General features: G+C 36.1%; 1 long non-coding RNA gene and 1 pseudogene across 2 annotated transcripts; one reads left to right on the forward strand and one right to left on the reverse strand.

Moving 5' to 3' along the window:
* Positions 1-547: 547 nt before the first annotated feature.
* On the reverse strand, positions 548-5995 carry LOC146937302 (uncharacterized). Of its 2 annotated transcripts, none has more exons than XR_015030908.1 (5): positions 5270-5995; positions 3214-3340; positions 1480-1649; positions 1069-1248; positions 548-964 (listed from the first exon to the last, which is right to left on the reverse strand). It is a non-coding gene; the product is annotated as an uncharacterized LOC146937302 (long non-coding RNA). The 2 variants fall into 2 exon arrangements; XR_015030907.1 differs by having other exon boundaries at positions 1480-1552; positions 5270-5968.
* LOC146937303 (beta-phenylalanine coenzyme A ligase-like) lies at positions 3919-4869 on the forward strand (annotated as a pseudogene).
* Positions 5996-18545: the final 12550 nt, after the last annotated feature.

Here is an 18545-nt window from a genome sequence, read left to right on the forward strand (position 1 = left end):
AAGGTGACGACCTTGAGGTGTTTTGGTACCACACTAGTGCAGAAAAGGGATTTAAAACCTGTTTTTTTAGAGATTTAAGACCTGTTTTTAACTGGGGTTATATCACCGGGTGTTGTATGTATTACATACCGCACCTGTTTTTAAGCCGGTGTAAAAACTACTTATTGTACCCTTTTTTTTGTAAAAAAGGGTGTGATATATGTATTTTTAAAACCTATTTTATTACAAAAAGGGTGTGGAAATGGACATATAACACCTTTTTTATTACAAAAAACAGGTGTGAAAAATATGGTACCGCATTAAAAAAAATCAACCTGCAGGGACGATGTCACCTACAGCAGGGCATTAGGCTATTCCACTCCACAATGCATTTTTTTTACTTGCTAGAATATAATAGTTCTTCATAAACCAATATGCATTCATGAAAGTGTATTAAGATTGCAAATGAACATACAAATAACTATTTTTCTTAAATAAAACTCATTCAGAAATAGTTCACAATACGATGACATTCTTCAGAATAAAAACACTGAATAGGTCTTACTCATTCAAGACAATACTTAATCAATATCATTTTCACATGATAACACACAAAAATATTCCAATTGCCTTCATGAGTCTTTATGTTTCAGAAGGTCTCACTGATAATTGGAAATTGAATTACATAAGAGAATATATCATATCAATATTTCTGTCTCTTGCAAGTTAAAAATAAACAAATATCACCATAAAAAATAATGTCCATGCAAGCAATGATACTGACTATCTTTATTGGGGACTTTTCGAAGAGCTTCATCCATCATTTGTTGAACTGATTTCCCTTCTGCAGGATATTAAGGAAAACGTTAATGTCAAATAGCTTAGGAAAATGTTAATGAACTGATTTCCCTTCTGTATTTAACTTATGCATAAAATCGCATTGGATAAGCCATAGGAGCTTAGCCTCCAACGCAGCGTCCTGAACCTATAAAAGCAAGAAATTGAAAAAGAAATTAAATTAAAAACAAAAAAGTTCAAAAAAAAAAACTAATTAGATGAATGAAGATAGTACTAAGGCATGTGGACTACCTTCACTCTATTCTAACATGCAGGCCGCATGTATAGATATATAAGATTCCTTTCTTTGATATTTAACATTTATCTTCATTTTGTTGGTGTTGCTCTTTAACTATTTACAAAAAGAATTGAGCCCAATGTTGTCTCATCATCAACGGCATCTTTCTCATTTGGTGATGGATCATCATATATCTACAAGTTCCAACACAAATAAAACAAGTGACATGATTTTCATTAATTATACATAATAGTAAAATGTTTATGTGTCTACAAATGAATACAATAAACCATATAATAATTGATCAATATGCAAGTTAACTATTACTATAAAGTATTCAACAAAAGTATAAATATGTTGAGTAAACATGTAATTTTAATAAACAATCAGTCGCAATCTCAACGAAATAGTAAAAGAAATTTTACCTTTCAAGAACGAACTTAAAAGTCTCGTTTGGCTCATTCCCCAGCGAACAAAAGCAATAAATTATATTATCATCTGCAAGACAGAAAACAGAAAAGCAGAGGCAGTAAACAGAGGAAAAAAAAAAACACGCAGCAATAGGCATCCCCTCCCTTCAAAACCAAACCAGCAACTGCAAATAAAAAGGAAACACCGCGTCATAACAGAACCAAAAGAGCACAGAAACTGCACAGAAACAGTCTCGTATCACCAATGGGAGGACTGCCTATTGAACCAATCATTAGGGGACCAATAATATTCAAGCAACAGGCAGAGGAATACCTTCATTCTGCTCATACACCACATCCATAACAGCAACTTTATATCATCAACCATGTCATTAACATCCCATGTTTTGCCTTAAAAATACACTATTTTCTAGACTTCCAAATCAACCATATAGTCCTATGAAAAATTAACCAAAAACCTCTCCCTTTTATTTTTTTTCACTTCCCTACTCACAGTCAAAATGAACAAACAACTTATGCTGAGTTACCAAATTTAAACCAAGCCGATGGAACACCATACTCAAAACCTTAAAGGCCGCATATGACAGTGTAAAAAAAGATGTAAAGAGGTTTCTTCACACCCATCACACAAGATCTAATATCTTGCTCGATGAGATACACTTGAACCAAATGTACATTATGTTTTAGTTTGATTTGCCATTAGACGCAATATCTTTCTCGATGAGATACACTTGAACCAAATGTACATTATGTTTTAGTTTGATTTGCCATTATCGTGATTATGATAATGTTATTAAATTCAAATTGAGTAATTGGTATTAAGCCTTAGACCCATTAAATTAAAAAAAAAAATCAGTTTGATTTGCCATTAGGCACATCTTGATTATGATAAGGGATAAATTACACTGAAATTTAATTGATATGGAATAAATATTACATACACTTAACTGCTAAAAATTACACATGAACACAATCACAACTAAAAAAATTAACAAAGCTGAGACACACAGTGACCCAAATACTACTCTCACTAATTGATATCAAGGGATAAACATTACAAGCACTTAAGAAAATACATTCACAATCAACAAAAAACATTACAACACAGCCGAGACACACAATGACCCAAACCAGCTTTTTCATATGATGAATTAGAAACATAAAAAGAGCTCGCAGATTCATTCCAAATTTCCACCATGAAATATGGTTAAGCATATGCAAGTTAAAATGCCACATCAACACTCTCTGGTCAACATATGATTGGGGGAATATGAAATTAGAAAGGGACATTTGATGTGAAATCCTATGCAAGTACAAAATTGATGTGAGAATTGTAGGAACTCCAGATAAGGGTTATTATTTAACTGAGTGTCACTATTTGGTGAGATCCTAACACTTGAATTTTACTGCAACTCTCTGCTACCTTAAATGCACCGAGTGTCACTATTTGGTGAGATCCTATGAATTTTATTTAACTAACTAGGAAAAATAAGGGTTTTACAAGCTAGCATTGCTCATTAACAGATTATGTTTTCTAATTCAGACGAAACAAACAAACAACATCAATAGTATATAGTTAAAAAAAAAAAATCTAACATTTAGTTTAATCAACTCAAACTCAAAATCATCCAACACAAAGAGCCCAACTTTAAATTATTTCAACCACAACAAAAAACAAATAAAAATTCAAGTGAAGCTAAAATCAATATAATGTTATAGAAAACTTACAAGTTTGAGTTTCACGCTCTGGAGAAAATCTAGGATCGAAGATGTTCCGAATAGAAGAATAGAACGAAGAGAAGGAATCGAGTCACTTGTAGTAACCTTAAGTCGTGAACAGAGAAGTAAACTCAACCTGCACCATTCAAACAAAATTAATCAATCATAATAAACAAACCCAATGCTTTAATCAACTACAAACAAATACTAAAGTAACCCATAAAAGTATAATAATATAATGATAAAATTCATGTGCATGAGAAGATATTTATTTTATGGTTATTTTATATTAAATAGTAATACTAATTTTATACTTATTTTATAGTACACTTCAATTAAGGAGAGAGGAGAGAAGACAAACCTTCAAATATTCTATGGTTAATGAAAAGAATATTCATTTTTCAATTTATTTATCTTGGCCTATGTAGAGAACGTCAAGCATATATCTACTAGCTACTTTATTGCTATATATGTTTCACTCTAGATATACTATAGTTAACAATGTCAAGCATATATCTACTAGCTACTTTATTGCTATATACGTCAAGCATACAACTGACATAGTTAACAATGTTAGTCCTAGTACTTTACGAAAAAAAAAAATCCTTGTATATACTATAGATGTTGTTTATGCTGCACACTTATTTTGCCACAGCCACACTACATTTGCATTGACAACTAGCTTAACACATCTATCAATTTTGCCAAAAAATAATGTCAGGAGAGGAAATTTGGTAATCCATTGAAGAAGAATCTAGCGAATCTCTGCCTCCATTTGATAACAGAAGTGGCTACAATCCACGAACAGGAATTTACCATTCTCTTGTCATGCTTGAAACCAAACATGAAATCCCAACAAAGCCAGATCTCTACACTGCAACTCTTGTGCTATCACAGTTCCCACAAGGAGATCTTGTTGATGCAAGAATTGCATTCATTGACTTAAGTACTAACTATAGTGTAACCTGCGGTGAGATTCGTCGATCAGTTTACTCACATGCAACAGCTTTGTTCCATGGACTTGAGTTTAGAAAAGGTGCTAAACTACATGATTCAGAAATTCCAAAACAAGTACATGATTCAGGTGCTAAACTAGCTATCTCAGAACCAGAAGAGTTACACAAATTGGTCCCAACTGGAGTTCCTACAATTCTCACCACTGGGACATTTGATGGAAAGTTTTTATCAGTTGAAGAGTTAATAGAAGGCTGCTATGATTCACAAGAGTTTCCACGTGTTCATGTGGAGTAATCAGACACTGCCGCTATACTTTACTCTTTAGGGACTACAGAAGTAAGCTAAGATGTAGTTTTGACACATGCAAATATCATAACCATAATGAAACTACTTTGTTGGTCTGCTGATGTATCTACAACACAAGACGATGTTTTCCTCGCCTTCATTCCAATGTTTCATGTCTATGGACTGATGTTCTTTGGATTTGGGTTGTTGTGTGTTGGTGTTACTACATTTTTGATGCAAAAATATGATTTTCAAGCCATGCTTGTCGCTACCGAGAAGCATAAAGTTAATAACATACCAACAGTGATCCACTCATTGGTGAAACAATATGCTAGCAAAGATGGTTGTGATTTGTCTAGCCTAAGAAGGGTTGGCTCAGGTTCTGCACCTTTTAGTAAGGGACTTCATACACACAAACCATGATGATTGTTTATATTCATGTGCTTTGTTATGCATATGTTTTCAATGCATAAATATGATGTAGTTTAACAATCATTAAAACACCATTGATTACAAAAACAGGTCACGTTAACATAATGACAAAAAAAAATTGTGATCACTATTGATTCACAAACATAATATTTATTCACCCAATAGTTGAACAATCATTATAACACTATTGATTCACTCAATCATTCAAACTAGTATCAATTTTAAAATTATAACCAGATGGAAAAAAAAATCAAAAATTTAACAGCTATGATCAAATGGGTCGGCAATAATTGAATGAAATTCATCAAATATATTCAAATTTTCATGCTTCTGAACCAAATAACAAATACATCTAAAACAAAGCTGTAATCACAAGGGAAAAAGATAGTACCTTGAAGTAAACCCGAAAACTCAGAGAGGTGAAAAAGAAGAAAGACAGTTTCAGTTGAAATCAGACCCTTTTTAAACCAGTAATTGAATGATGAGAGGGAGGTTTTACGAATATGAAGGTTTGGGTGAGGTTAGATCAATGGGTAACCGAACCAGTAATCGGTGAGGTTGGATGAATAGGATGATCTGGAGTAAATCAGACCCTTTTGAGAACCGATTAAGTAACTGGAGAGTAGAAGAGTTTGATTGAACAATGGACTTAAGGTATGATGAATCTGGTTTTATTGAGTAGCATAGTTTGATTGCGGGTACGATGAAGAAAAGATTGAATCTGGTTTTATGAATGGACTTAAGGTAGTGATCGTATATACATAGAAACAAGCTTATTTTGTTTCTTTGGGTTTTTTTTTTGTTTTTTTTTTTGTTTGAGGGGAATTGTTTTGTTTCTTTTTTAGTTTTTTAGTTAGAGTGGGAGTAAGATGGGAAAGTTTAAGTGGGTCCAGGATTGTGAAGAAAAGATTATTTTGTTTGTTTTTTAAAAAAACATACGGTGAAAAGATATCATACCCTTTTTTTTTAAAATCAGGTTTGCAATGATATTTAGGAGTATAAATAGTTAAGTTGGTTTAATCTAAAGATTTAAAAGTTGGAGGTCATGGGTTCGAATCTTTGCAAAGAAATAAAAACATTAACATAACAATTAATATAATAATATTTCAAACCTTTTTCCTTAAAATCAGTTATAAAATAATATTTACAAGTTTGCCACCTTGTTTTTATTTCATGTTTGACCCCATTTATTCTTAAAATTAGGTTTTGAAACTTACACACTGAAACAAAATTTACAATATATTTACAAAACTGCCACCTTATTTAAATTTCACACCTTTTTTTAATAAAATAGGTATAATACAAATAATTCTTATGTCACTTTTGCACTAGTGCCACATGCATCTAGATGAGTCTAGAGACATTGCATAGACTGTTGGTGGATTGAATTGCATTAAGATGTGTTTGATGGTTGATTATTGCTAATTGTACTTGCGGATTGAATTGTTAATTGTTGATTGACAAGGTGAGGTTGTGATATGTGTAAGATACACTTGTGGATATGAACTTGATATGATGATATTGAATGATCTTGGATTATTACATGTTGTGAATATTGTGGAACTATGTATGAATTGTCATTCTTTATCCTTGATTATATCTTTCATTCCAAAGTTCTTATTAATCTTATATGGATTATGATGATGTAATGCTAACCCTCAGTGGTTTACCACCTACCTTTCTGTATGGACGGGTAGATGGAGTGCAGGATGCTTAGTGTTGCTTGTTGATGCCGAGGAGTGGAGTCCTCTTTTTCATGCAAGGGTCTAGATTAGGGCTCTGATCTAGGATAGTCTTTGCATGTTGTTATTTGACTTTATACTTTGGAATTGTTGAGCTATTTTGTTATTTGGAGTTTGGAGAATACATTTGTATTTAGTTTGAAGATCCAGATATGTTTATGGATTATATGTATATGTTCCGCTGCTATGTGATGTGACATGATCTTTATGCATGTATGTATTGTGGTTTATTTGAAGACGTAGCATCTATTTCTAGAATATGGTTGTATATTCGCGCGTTTTACCGCTTATTAGAAATAGGGTGTTACATTCACCCGTTCACAAAATTAGGTACCCCAAGGGCACACCCTTGGAGGTCACTTTGCCCATATATAAACACTTACTAGTTGGGATGACCCTCCAATGTGGGACATTTTTAAGTCACACCCGCACACTAGTTCTTTCATAGTGTTTTTCTTTCCAATTTTCTTCACTAGAATTAACTAGTGTTCCAACAGAGTCATAAAAAACTCACACCAAATACTACGATCTTGCTTCTCATGACTCCAATAAATGATACACCAAAAGATGCAAGCTTTGAGAATGAAAGGCATTGATAATCTGACTAGCATGCGAATTTATGGCTGATCGAGAAAGAGATCTAAATTTTCATGACAAATTCAACCAGGATTGGAAAATAAATTGGGTAGTTGTTACTCTGTTGGAGATGACCGGCGATGAAGGAGTTGAAGTTGGTTATGGTGGAGGGTTGTCACTCATCGGTGGAGAAGCAGTTTCTGAAATCGGAGAAATGAGTTAGCCGTCACGGATGTTATCAATGGCGGAAGGAGAGAGAAAGGAACTAAGGAAGATGATGGTTTTACGTTTTTCTAGCCTTTTTTTTTTCATTTTTTAAATAAAATAAAGTGAGTTGGCATGTTTATATTGGTTGTGCCCAAATATGAGTTGTTGGGTCTGTAACCAAGCAAGACTTTCTCATAAAAGGTATCGTCCAACTCAAGGACATATTAATTCTAGACACATACACAAACTTCAGGAGAAACTATGAACACCATTTATCACAAAATCTAACGAGGATACAAAATGGTAACATCACCAATCTCTAATTTGATTACATATAAATGACTTACATCTATAGAAAAAATATCAATTTTACTTGACCAAAAAAAATTCAATTTTATAACATTCACCTTGGATTTGGATTACATTTTAATGTTTAAAAAAATTCCTACAAAAAATTATATTAATGTTACTTATATATTTGTTTATAAAAAAATGTTTATTTTTTGGGTTTACAAAAGTAATTTTTACTTTCTTTAAAAAAAAAATGTAATTTCTACGGTACACATATGGTGCATTTGATATGCTAAAAAATATGTATTGGACATAACAACATAAAACATAATGGCACAACACAAGACAGAACAACAAGAACAAACTTTTATGGTATTGAACAATTTTTTTTATGGACGAAATAATATTGAACAAAAAGTTATGTTGTCATTTAGCGAGGGATAAAATTTCAGTTTTTGTCATATCCCTTGCCCCCAACGAAGTTGTTTTGTTATGTCCTCATTTTTTGAACATATCAAACACACCTTTAGATATTTAATACGTACCGATACATATCTTGTAATATCCCGCTTGTCAGTATCGGAATATTACCAGACAAGCGTGCCAGAGGACGAAAGTTTATGGAAAGTAAATGTAATGGAGAATGTGTACTACGTGATGTCAACTAAATACGAGTTAAGTATCAGTGTTGGATAAAACGCGTTAGGACGAAGGGTATTTTGGGTATTCGCACGCAAGGAGTATTAAAGTATGTTTGGACCCAAAATATTCATTTTCCATCTCACTTTCTCTCTCTAGGGTTGAGAGAAAGAGTTCTCTCCTCCCTCTCTCTCTAGAACCGCCCCCTCTCCGTCATAATTCTTCCATCAAAGCTTCCAAACACATGTAATTAGTGATCAAGCATGGATCAAAGATGCTTTATGAGCAAGAAACATCAAGAAGGAGAAGTATAGCATGATTAGAGGAACTTGAAGTTAGGGTTTGAGCTTGAGCAAGATGGATCTAAGCTTGTTAGATGCTGCAAAAATCATGTGAGTTCTTAGATAGAACCTACCTTTGGGATTATGTGCTTAATTTTGCAAGCAAAACATGAATTAAGTTAAGTTTAGAAAAAAATAAGATTTTTGTACCCTTGCCTTTGATCTTGCTTTGTTCATATTAAAATTGCCATGAAAGATGTTTTATAATGATATATAAGTTGCTGGATGTTCATCGTGCATTGCAGGATCGAATTGGACGAGTATTGGGTCAAAATTGCAAAATTTGCACCACAGACCCGAAGAAACTCGCTATAAGCTCAATTTTCCCTAATAGCGAAATTACCCAGAAGAAAGTCGCTAATAGCTCAATTTTCGCTAATAGCTAAATTTCCAGAACCTGCCCAGAAAAGTTAGCTAATAGCGAAATTCTCTGTTTTGGCCTACTTCCTTTTGGCTTGTTGGCCTATATTAGGGCCGGTGGTGCAATCTGAAGCCTTTCTTTAATCAATATACAACTTTATAGCCCCAAAACAACATCTAGGCAATGCACATAACATCAAATGGTTCTTGAAAAGAAAATCATGGCAATCTTAACACGAATGGCGAGGGTTGCATAGAGAGTTTTAGCCGAATACTCGGGTAGAAATGAACTAAGAAAGGGATTAAAAGTAGAGCCTCGACATAGCTTGTCGAGAACTAGATAGTTTAGCATGAATTTATTTATGCTAAGATGTGAACGATTAGATATCTATTGACATAGGAACTTTAGCAAGCATATAGTTTACCTCTAGTGGGATCGTTTAGGGATCCGAGGTAAAAGAGATAGCATGTATAAGTTTATCCTTCATGCATGTGCATACCAAGACTTTAATAACGATGTAGGTGTCGTGTCCCTTGTGATCCCCACTAGGTTGGCTCAAGGGGTTTCCACTAGAGGAAGTGGGGTTAGCCGTAAGGAACCCGCACGTCACTGAGGGAGTTCCGATACTACCTTAGATAGGTTTTCATCGGTTAGATAGGGATTGTGCTCGGGATTACTCCACCCCGTGGCTCTCCGTAAAATGAACTCAGATAATGTTTATTTGTTCAACGCTAACATAATTAATGAATCTGACTATGCATATTTATTAGATATTTATAGGTTATGTCATAGAGCCTTGACGTAGATCGTCAAGAACTAGTAGAACATTGATGTAGATCGTCAAGAACTAGTAGGATAGCAAGATAAGATATGTTGTTAGACACAACGTATGTATGCAATAGAGCAAGTAGACAAAGTTATGCAGATGACGATCTTAGGTTTCCCCTAATCGTCCGATTAGAATCATGTCATGATTATGTTATGCCTAGGCCACGATATGTAGATAGTATTTTTGGCAATGCGGTTTTAGATTCCTGTTATACCCTAATTTTGGACCTAAAAATACTGACTCAATTCTTCTTTTCTTGCATGTTAAAACCATCCAAAGGATTTTTCTTGCATTTCAAGTTTGTCCTTGATCAATTGCATCTTTCTCTGCATTTTATTTCAATGTTATTTGCAAAATTCATGAAAAAGGGTATTTTAGTCATTTCCTGCATTCAAGCTCACTTTAGTCTTTGAAAATGGTTTGAATCTTTTCAATTGGTTTGTATAAGTCCTTGTTTCAATCTCATGTTAAAATCCATTTCAAAAATCACATTTGAAGTCATTTTGAGTCAGTTTAGCCCCTAGGGGCATTTTAGTCCTTTCCTATGTTAAAATTTCTTTCAATCTTTGAAAAAATTGTCCCTGAGTCCTTTCAATTGGTTTGAATGAGTTTTTGTTTAATTCCATGTCAAAATCCCTTTTAAAAAAATTGCATCTGAGACATTTTGAGTCAGTTTAGCCCCTAGGGGGCATTTTAGTCATTTCCTATGCTAAAATTCCTGTCAATTTTTGAAAATTGTCTCTGAGTCTTTTCAAATGGTTTGTATGAACTCTTGTTTTAATTCATGTCAAAAACCATTTTAAATTTTGCATTTGAGTCATTTTGAGTCGTTTTAGTCCCTAGGGGTATTTTGGTCATTTCACACAAAAATTTGACAGAGAGAGGTTACTTTAAAGTACCTCATTTGTGTAATTGGTTCATTTTAGTCCGTTTTGTTATTTTTATTTGTTTCACTTTACGTTTAGTCAAAATTACCAATTTTACCCAATTTTATTATTATTATTTTAATTTTAGTCCTCAAGTCTCTTTGCATTTTAGTCCTTTTAATTTTGTCATTTGCAGATTGGTCCTTTTAATTCTCATAATTGCAGAATGGTCCTCTAAGTCCAAATTTCAGTCCAAGTTTAGTCCAGGAACACGTAGCAGTATCCTATTGGGCAGAGGGCACACTTGGCACCTATAAAACAGTGCCAACTCAAGTCAAAGTCAGAGATCACCATTCATTCATTGCCACATCATAAACACATTTCCATTCCCATTTACCAGAAAAAAAGAATCAAAGTCCCAAATTCACATGAACTTCATCAAGAACACATGAACCAGAAACCCTACCCGTTTTCCAATTTCATCAACCTCAAACGAATCCATCACAAAACTCATCAATTCACAACAATTTTCACACTGATTCATCACAGAATAACCAGAAATTCAGAAATCACCAAGAACATTCATCAAACCCTAACTTCCAGAATCAAGAATTAACAATCAATTACGACAAGTTTAAGTGTGGCTCTCAGAGATTCAGCACTGAATCATCATCATTGAACTCTAGCCACTGCAATTCAAGCAAAAATTGTACGATCACAGTGAGGGAAGTGAGAAGAAGAGAGAATCGAAGCAAGTTCAAACCAGCGAAGAAAGAAGAAGAAAGATACTGATCTACTTTCGGTTTGTTCTCACCTACCAGAAACATCAAGAATCCAACAAGGTAAAATCTCACTCTGATCCATCCTTGCCTTTATCCCTGAACCGCACATGTGAAAGAAGTGAATCGGTGTGAATCTTCACTTCTCTCCTCGTTTTTCTTGAAAACGTTTGCAAATAGAGGGAGAGATGAGGGTTTACACCGTAAAAACGAATGCCATAACCTCATTTCAATTCGTTCTTCGTCATTTTCAACATAACCGAACCATAAAAGTGTAGATCTAGAAAGATCTACAAGTTTTTTGCAAGAAATAATGAAAGATTCAGATAGAGAATGAAGAAACGAGTGTTATGGTGTTTCTTTTCTTCAAAAACGGTTAAGTTTCATGTTCATTGGAACCTGGAGGATACGTCGAGGAAGATGAAGTTTCCGACCAGTGTTCATCCTCTCCGACGAGTTCCTTGCAGAGCTCTTAGAGAGAGAGATGTTAGAGAGAGAAGGGATTGAAGGTTATGAACATTAGACCGGTCCCTGTGGTTTTATTGTGTATGAACTAAACCGGTTCACGCAAACCAGTTCGGTTCACATACCGGTCTAGCATATCCTTCAATCTACACCGTCTGATTCTTGGTTTGCCACGTGTATTGTTTGTGATTTCTTGTTTCTGTGTATCTAAACCTGCTTACCATGTGCTGCGTGCCCTAAGCCGTTGGATCTAGGGTTTGACAGAGCTGGATCAATCCAACGTTCCTGATGCGTTTGGATGATCCAGGATCCATTTCCCTTTGGGCCTGGACCTGTTTCTTTGCAGATTTTCGTTTTTTACTTGTTTCTTGCTATTTCGTATGCTGCTTTTGCTAATTGCACCTCTTTTGAGTTTAAAATCTTTTATAAAAATTCCATAAAGATTCATAGAGTTTTCTTGATGGTTTTATGATGCTTTTTGTTAGTTTTATACTGGAAAATTTGATGGAAAATATTGATGCTACTTCTCGTTTCATTTCTTGAATTTCATGTTAAAAAACTTGTGAAAATTGGCTTAATTTTGTTTCCAATTTTTGATCTACATTTGGGATTCATGATATGTGATTTTGTGAAGAATTTATTACAGTTTGAATGTGTTCTTACTGAATATATGCATGTGATGTTTGGTTGCTTGCTTTCCAAGTTTTGTTTATGAACAAATAATGTGGAATTTGCCTAACTTTGGTCTTAAATGCTTGGTGAAATGTATTCCTTTAATCCTCTTTGTGAAAACTGAATTGAAACTCTTTGGGAACTCTTTGGAAATATGGGGATTATAGGTTATATTCAAACCTTGCGTTGGTGATGAATTTTTTAGGTCTACTTCATAGTATTTTTGCTTGTTTTATGCCAATTCTCTTACTTTTGGTTATAATGGTTTTTACTTGCTCTATATCTTATGCTACTAACATTTGCATCTCATGTTTCATATATTCCATGAGCATATTTCACCCTTCAACTTAAGTTTCATCTCTTGCACCTCAATACTCATACCAAGATTTAGAATGTAAAACCTAGGGTGGTGTATGTTACTTCATGCAATTCTAATTCCTTGCAAGACCATAGAATGTATTTAGGCCAATGATGTAAAAGAACAATGGACTCTAATGATGTACACCGACACAAGCACCGACACTTGCACACACATCACATGGATACTTTAGATGTATGTTTAGGGAATGTATGTTTAGATGTATGCTTAGGAATCTCGATACTTAGAAAAATTTTCTTTTCCAAAAAATATGAACAACATCACTCAAATCATTTCCTAAATAAACTTTGGTATCAAAATCCCATTGATTCCCCCTTTATTTTCTTAAACAAAAATCTTAATGAATTTTAATCATACTTAGACTCTTTTGCAAAATAACTAATTCCACCTCACTCTTTTCAAATCTTATGCCCTTGAGGCTTCTCTCTCTCATTCTTCAAAATTCCATTTTCAAACTTAAAAACAATCAACAAAGACAAAAGCATTCTTTGGAAGATAACTACGGTGGATTTGATCCCTTAAAAGGGTACGTAGGCAAGGAACTAATATTCCATCAATTCAAATAAAACAAAACTCAAACATCTTCTTCCCCCTCCAATTCTTGACTTAGTAAACTCTTAGGTGTAAATAACACTTTTTAATAGCATTTAAAAATAAAGCGCGCGCGTAGAAAGTAAAGACGGTTCCTATAGGATACTATAGTTGCTATAGGTGCCTAACACCTTCCTATAGCAAAACCAACTCCCGGACCTCGATTCTCAAGGGTTTTTCTTATTTTTCCCTTCCCAAGAAAAAATGAGATATCAAAGGTTAAAAAGGTTCAAACGTAATCAATGTTTGACACCCGAAAACCAAGATAAAACAGCTGGCGACTTCACTGGGGAGATTCGAGAGTTACGCCTAGTCTTTATTTCCACGCTTACGCTTTTGTTTTTACTTACCTCTTTTTGCTTTCTTATGTGAATAATTGTTTAAATTCTTGCTAACGTGTGGGGGTGAGAATATCAAAAGTCCTACACCCGGGCTGAGTGAACTTAGGATTTAAGGGGGATATAATCGACAATTCATTCCGAGGGTTGCCTCGTGTATTGGATTATGCGATCAATCCCACATAGCTGAGGCATTTTGGGGGTGATGTTGTCGGCGCATGTTGTCGCGTTTAGGCACTTTACTTCTAATTGTTCTATGACGCTATGAACCGTAGATAACCAAACCCATCCATGGCCATTTGCTAGGATGTAGTGCGGAGGCTAAACCGAGTATTGTCTCGAATTTTAGTCGTCACACGATGCTACAGTCAAGTTATACCTTCTTACGGATAATCATGGAGCGAGTGTTTGTCTCGTGGCACCATGATATACGTCGGAGAGGTTGCAACTTGGGAACTTTTTAGAACCCGGTTACTATTATCCAAAGCCTTTGATTCACCGGACACCGTGTCCACCCATGACTCCTTGACTTTGAACTTCAACCCACCATGTTTTCTCCGTACTTGAAACATAATCATGCATACATACATACATGCATACATGCATAAACTTTTTCCCATGCATTTATCGAAGGGTTTAGACGAATTGAATTTGTAAACATTGTAGGAATGGGGAAGACTAAGTCCTACAAGTTCAAGGAAGTGGATTTGGCTAGTTTGAGAGATTTGGCACTCAAGATCAAGGATCCGACCGGTTTTCGACATCGTTACGGGGCCTTACTTACTCTTCTCCAGACTAATGTGGATGAGAAGCTTGTGCACACTTTAGTGCAATTCTATGATCGGGACTATCGGTGCTTCACTTTTCCTGACTTTCAGTTGGTGCCCACACTCGAGGCTTATTCTTGCTTGATGGATCTATCTATTGCTAAGGGGGTACCTTTCGCGGGACTTGTGAATCCTCCTACTCCTTTGGTTATTGCTCGTGATCTCTATCTCAAGGCTACCGATGTTTCCAAGAATCTCGTTACTAAGGCTCACATCCGAGGATTCACTTTGGAGTACTTACTTGAGAAAGCCAACCTCAAAACTACTTGTCAGGATACTCTTGAGGCTATTCTTGCACTACTCATCTATGGGCTTATTCTCTTTGCGAATCTTGATGGCTTCATGGACATGAATGCTATTATGATCTTCCACTCCAAGAATCCGATTCCTACTTTGCTAGCTGACACATACCATGCTATTCATGATCGATCTGGCAAGGGTCGCGGATACATTCTCTGCTGTATACCTCTCCTCTATAGATGGTTTATTTCGCACCTTCCGAAGTCTTTCCATGATAATCCAGAGAATTGGACTATTTCACAGAGGATCATGGCCCTCACTTCTAATGAAGTGGTTTGGCTCACTCCCGCTGCTAGAGTCAAAAAGATTATCCTTGGTGGTGGAAAGTTTCTTAATGTACCTCTTCTTGGTACCCGAGATGGAATCAACTATAACCCAGAGCTCGCCTTGCGACAATTTGGTTTCCCGATGAAAGAGAAGCCTATCTATCTTGCTACATCTCCTTACTTCTTCCATTACTCTAATGCTCCCACGAGAATAAGAGAAGATTTCATAGAGGCTTGGTCCAAACTTCGGAAGAAAGAGGTAAAACATATGGGTGTGAGATCCGGTATTGCTCATGAGGCCTATACTCAGTGGGTGATAAACCAGGCTGAGAAGATTGGCATGCCTTACCCCGCCATGAGATATGTGTCTGCATCTATTCCAACCATGCCTTTGCCTCTACTACCACCTACTCAGAAGATGTATCAGGAGCATCTAGCCATGGAGAGCCGAGAGAAGCATCAGTGGAAGACTAGATACTATGAGGCTCAGAATTTGATCATGACTTTGGATGGAAAAGATGAACAGAAGACTCATGAGGTTTTGACATTGAAGAAAGAGTTGGCTAAAGCCAGGAAAGAGATTGAAGAAAATGATAAGTTGCTTATGAGGGATTCCAAGAGGGCTAGGGGGGCCCGTAACTTCTATGCCAGATACTGCAGCTATGAGTCTGAGTCCGAGCCTGAGGACGATACTTCCACTTCCTATGTTTGAGGATTTCTGTTGTTATTTCCAGTCGTTATTGTTTTACATTTCAAAGTATATCCCTTGGCTTAGTGTTTCAAAGGGAATTATTTTGTAGGACTGTGTGATGTTTGATTGTTTTGTCTGTTTTCGATATTTCAATTGTTTAGTAATGTTTACAAATTGCTAATTTGTCTAAAACCCTTCGATAACACAAAAAGAGTCTTTTTTGCATATGCATTTACACATCTCATGCATCATATGCATTCATTGGTCACAAAAAATTTCCCTCGTGCTCATGACCTCCTGGTTCTTTTGCCGCAGTCTGAAAAGTGGCTCGTGCTCATAAGGTTTACCAACCAGATAGAGTTCATCAAATAAGATTGTACAAGAGAAGAAACATGGCTAACTTTGAAGAAGAAAATGCTCAGCTTCGTGCCGAATTGGCTGCTATGAAAGAAGATTTGGCTAAGGCTCATGACACTATGTCTACTATGATGGCTGCACAAGAACAACCAGTCACATCTGCTCCAGCTTCTACTGAGACAATTTCGTCTATTCCACTATCCACTGTGGTTTCTGATGCTCGATTTGTTATGCCCAATGGTCGCCCTTATGGACTCTCAGCTTTCTATGCTCCTAATACTACGGCTGGTATTTCTGGTATTGCTAATCAAGGACCTATCCCTACAACAACTTTCGCTGCTACGAGTACCTCTATACCTCAAGTAACTACTGTTGTTACCGATCCTGTTGTACACATTGTGCGACAGGTAATCGATGTTGACACTCCGCGTGGACAAGACTTTATAATGGAGGCTATGAGAGAACAGTTACGGGAGCTAGCTGGAGAGCTCCGAGAGGTTAAGGCTAGCCGTGGGAACGGTGTTTCTGCTAAGGCCCGTGATCTATGCCTGGTGTCCCGATTTGAGGTTCCTAAGAAGTTCAAAGTGCCAGATTTTGACAAATACAACGGAACTTCTTGTCCACATAGTCATGTCATTCGGTACGTCCGAAAGATGGCCAACTATGCAGATAACGATGCGCTGATGATCCACTGCTTCCAGGATAGCTTGATGGAAGATGCGGCAGACTGGTACACTGGTTTGAGCAAAGACAATATTCATACTTTTGAGGAACTCGCTGCTGCTATTGAAAGTCATTATGAGTTTAACACCCGCTTGAAACCGAATAGGGATTCTCTTAAGTCTTTGTCTCAGAAGTCAGATGAAACCTTCCGTGAATATGCTCAGAGATGGAGAGGGGCAGCTGCCCGTGTTTCTCCTTGGCTTGATGAGGAAGAACTGACACAGACATTCCTGAAAACTTTGAAAAAGGAATATGTTGAAAGAATGATAGTCTCTGCTCCGAATAATTTCTCCGACATGGTTACTATGGGAACTCGTCTAGAAGAGGCCGTCAGAGAAGGTATCATTGTTCTTGAAAAAGGTGAGTCCTCGGCTAGCGTGCCTAAGAAGTATGGTAACGGCCACCATAAGAAGAAGGAATCCGAAGTAGGGATGGTATCTGGTAGCCAGTCCGCAGCTGCTGTCGCTCCTATTAATGCTGCTCAGTTACCTTGGCCCTACCAAAATATGCAGTATTCTCAGCAAGTCATATATTCAATTATGACACAACTCATCAATTATTCAAATGCATGCAATGTTCTAGACTCTTCTCTAGATGCATGTGGTGTTGGAACAAAATGTGTTTAACAATGAACCTTAAAAGAGTTTTGATGATAACAAGGTATTAAAAATTGTATATTTGACTAGCTAATATTTGTTCAAGTGTACAGGACCATAATTAAAAAGGTACATCATCATTGGTTCTGAATGAGCAAATATAGAGCAAAGGAAACAACATAATTGAAGCTTGGACGCTCCTGAAGGCAACGTGCTCCTGAAGTTAAGTCACTTCTGAAGTAAGAATAGTGCTCCTGAAGACAAGAGGTCCAGAAGTCATATCATCAGAAGCTGCATCATCAGAAGCTGCAGAAGTCATATCATCAGAAGCTGCATCATCAGAAGCTGCCTCATCAGAAGCTATTTCACCAGAAGCTGAATATCAACTGGATTTGCAAAGATTCAAGAATTGAAGAATTATCACTGCAAAAGCTGTCTATTGGATTCGAAAATGCTACAAAGGATTAGTGGAATTTTGCAACGGTCATTTCAAAGGTGTTTGAAGGCATGTGCTTGCAATTTGGACGAAAGCCTTGACATTTGTACGAATTGTACAACCACGTTCTCCACTACTCTGTTTTGTGTCCACGCTACAAGACAAGAAAACAGCTCCAGAATACGGCTTCGCCTGCATAGATGTTCCTTTGGATAAGGAATGGATTTCAAATTAGTTCTTCATAGGACAACAACCAAATCAGGCAAAAGATCAAAGGTGAAGGATCAAGCTTCAACAACGACTCTTTGGGTGCTGGCAATTTCACAACATCTCTTTCACACCTCTATATAAAGGAGTGAAGATCTAGAGATTTTGGTAATGCTGAACAACAGACT

This window comes from Medicago sativa, chromosome 3 (assembly GCF_051527215.1).
Source record: "Medicago sativa cultivar Bolivia chromosome 3, Bolivia_mono, whole genome shotgun sequence".
Taxonomy (NCBI): Eukaryota; Viridiplantae; Streptophyta; class Magnoliopsida; order Fabales; family Fabaceae; genus Medicago; species Medicago sativa.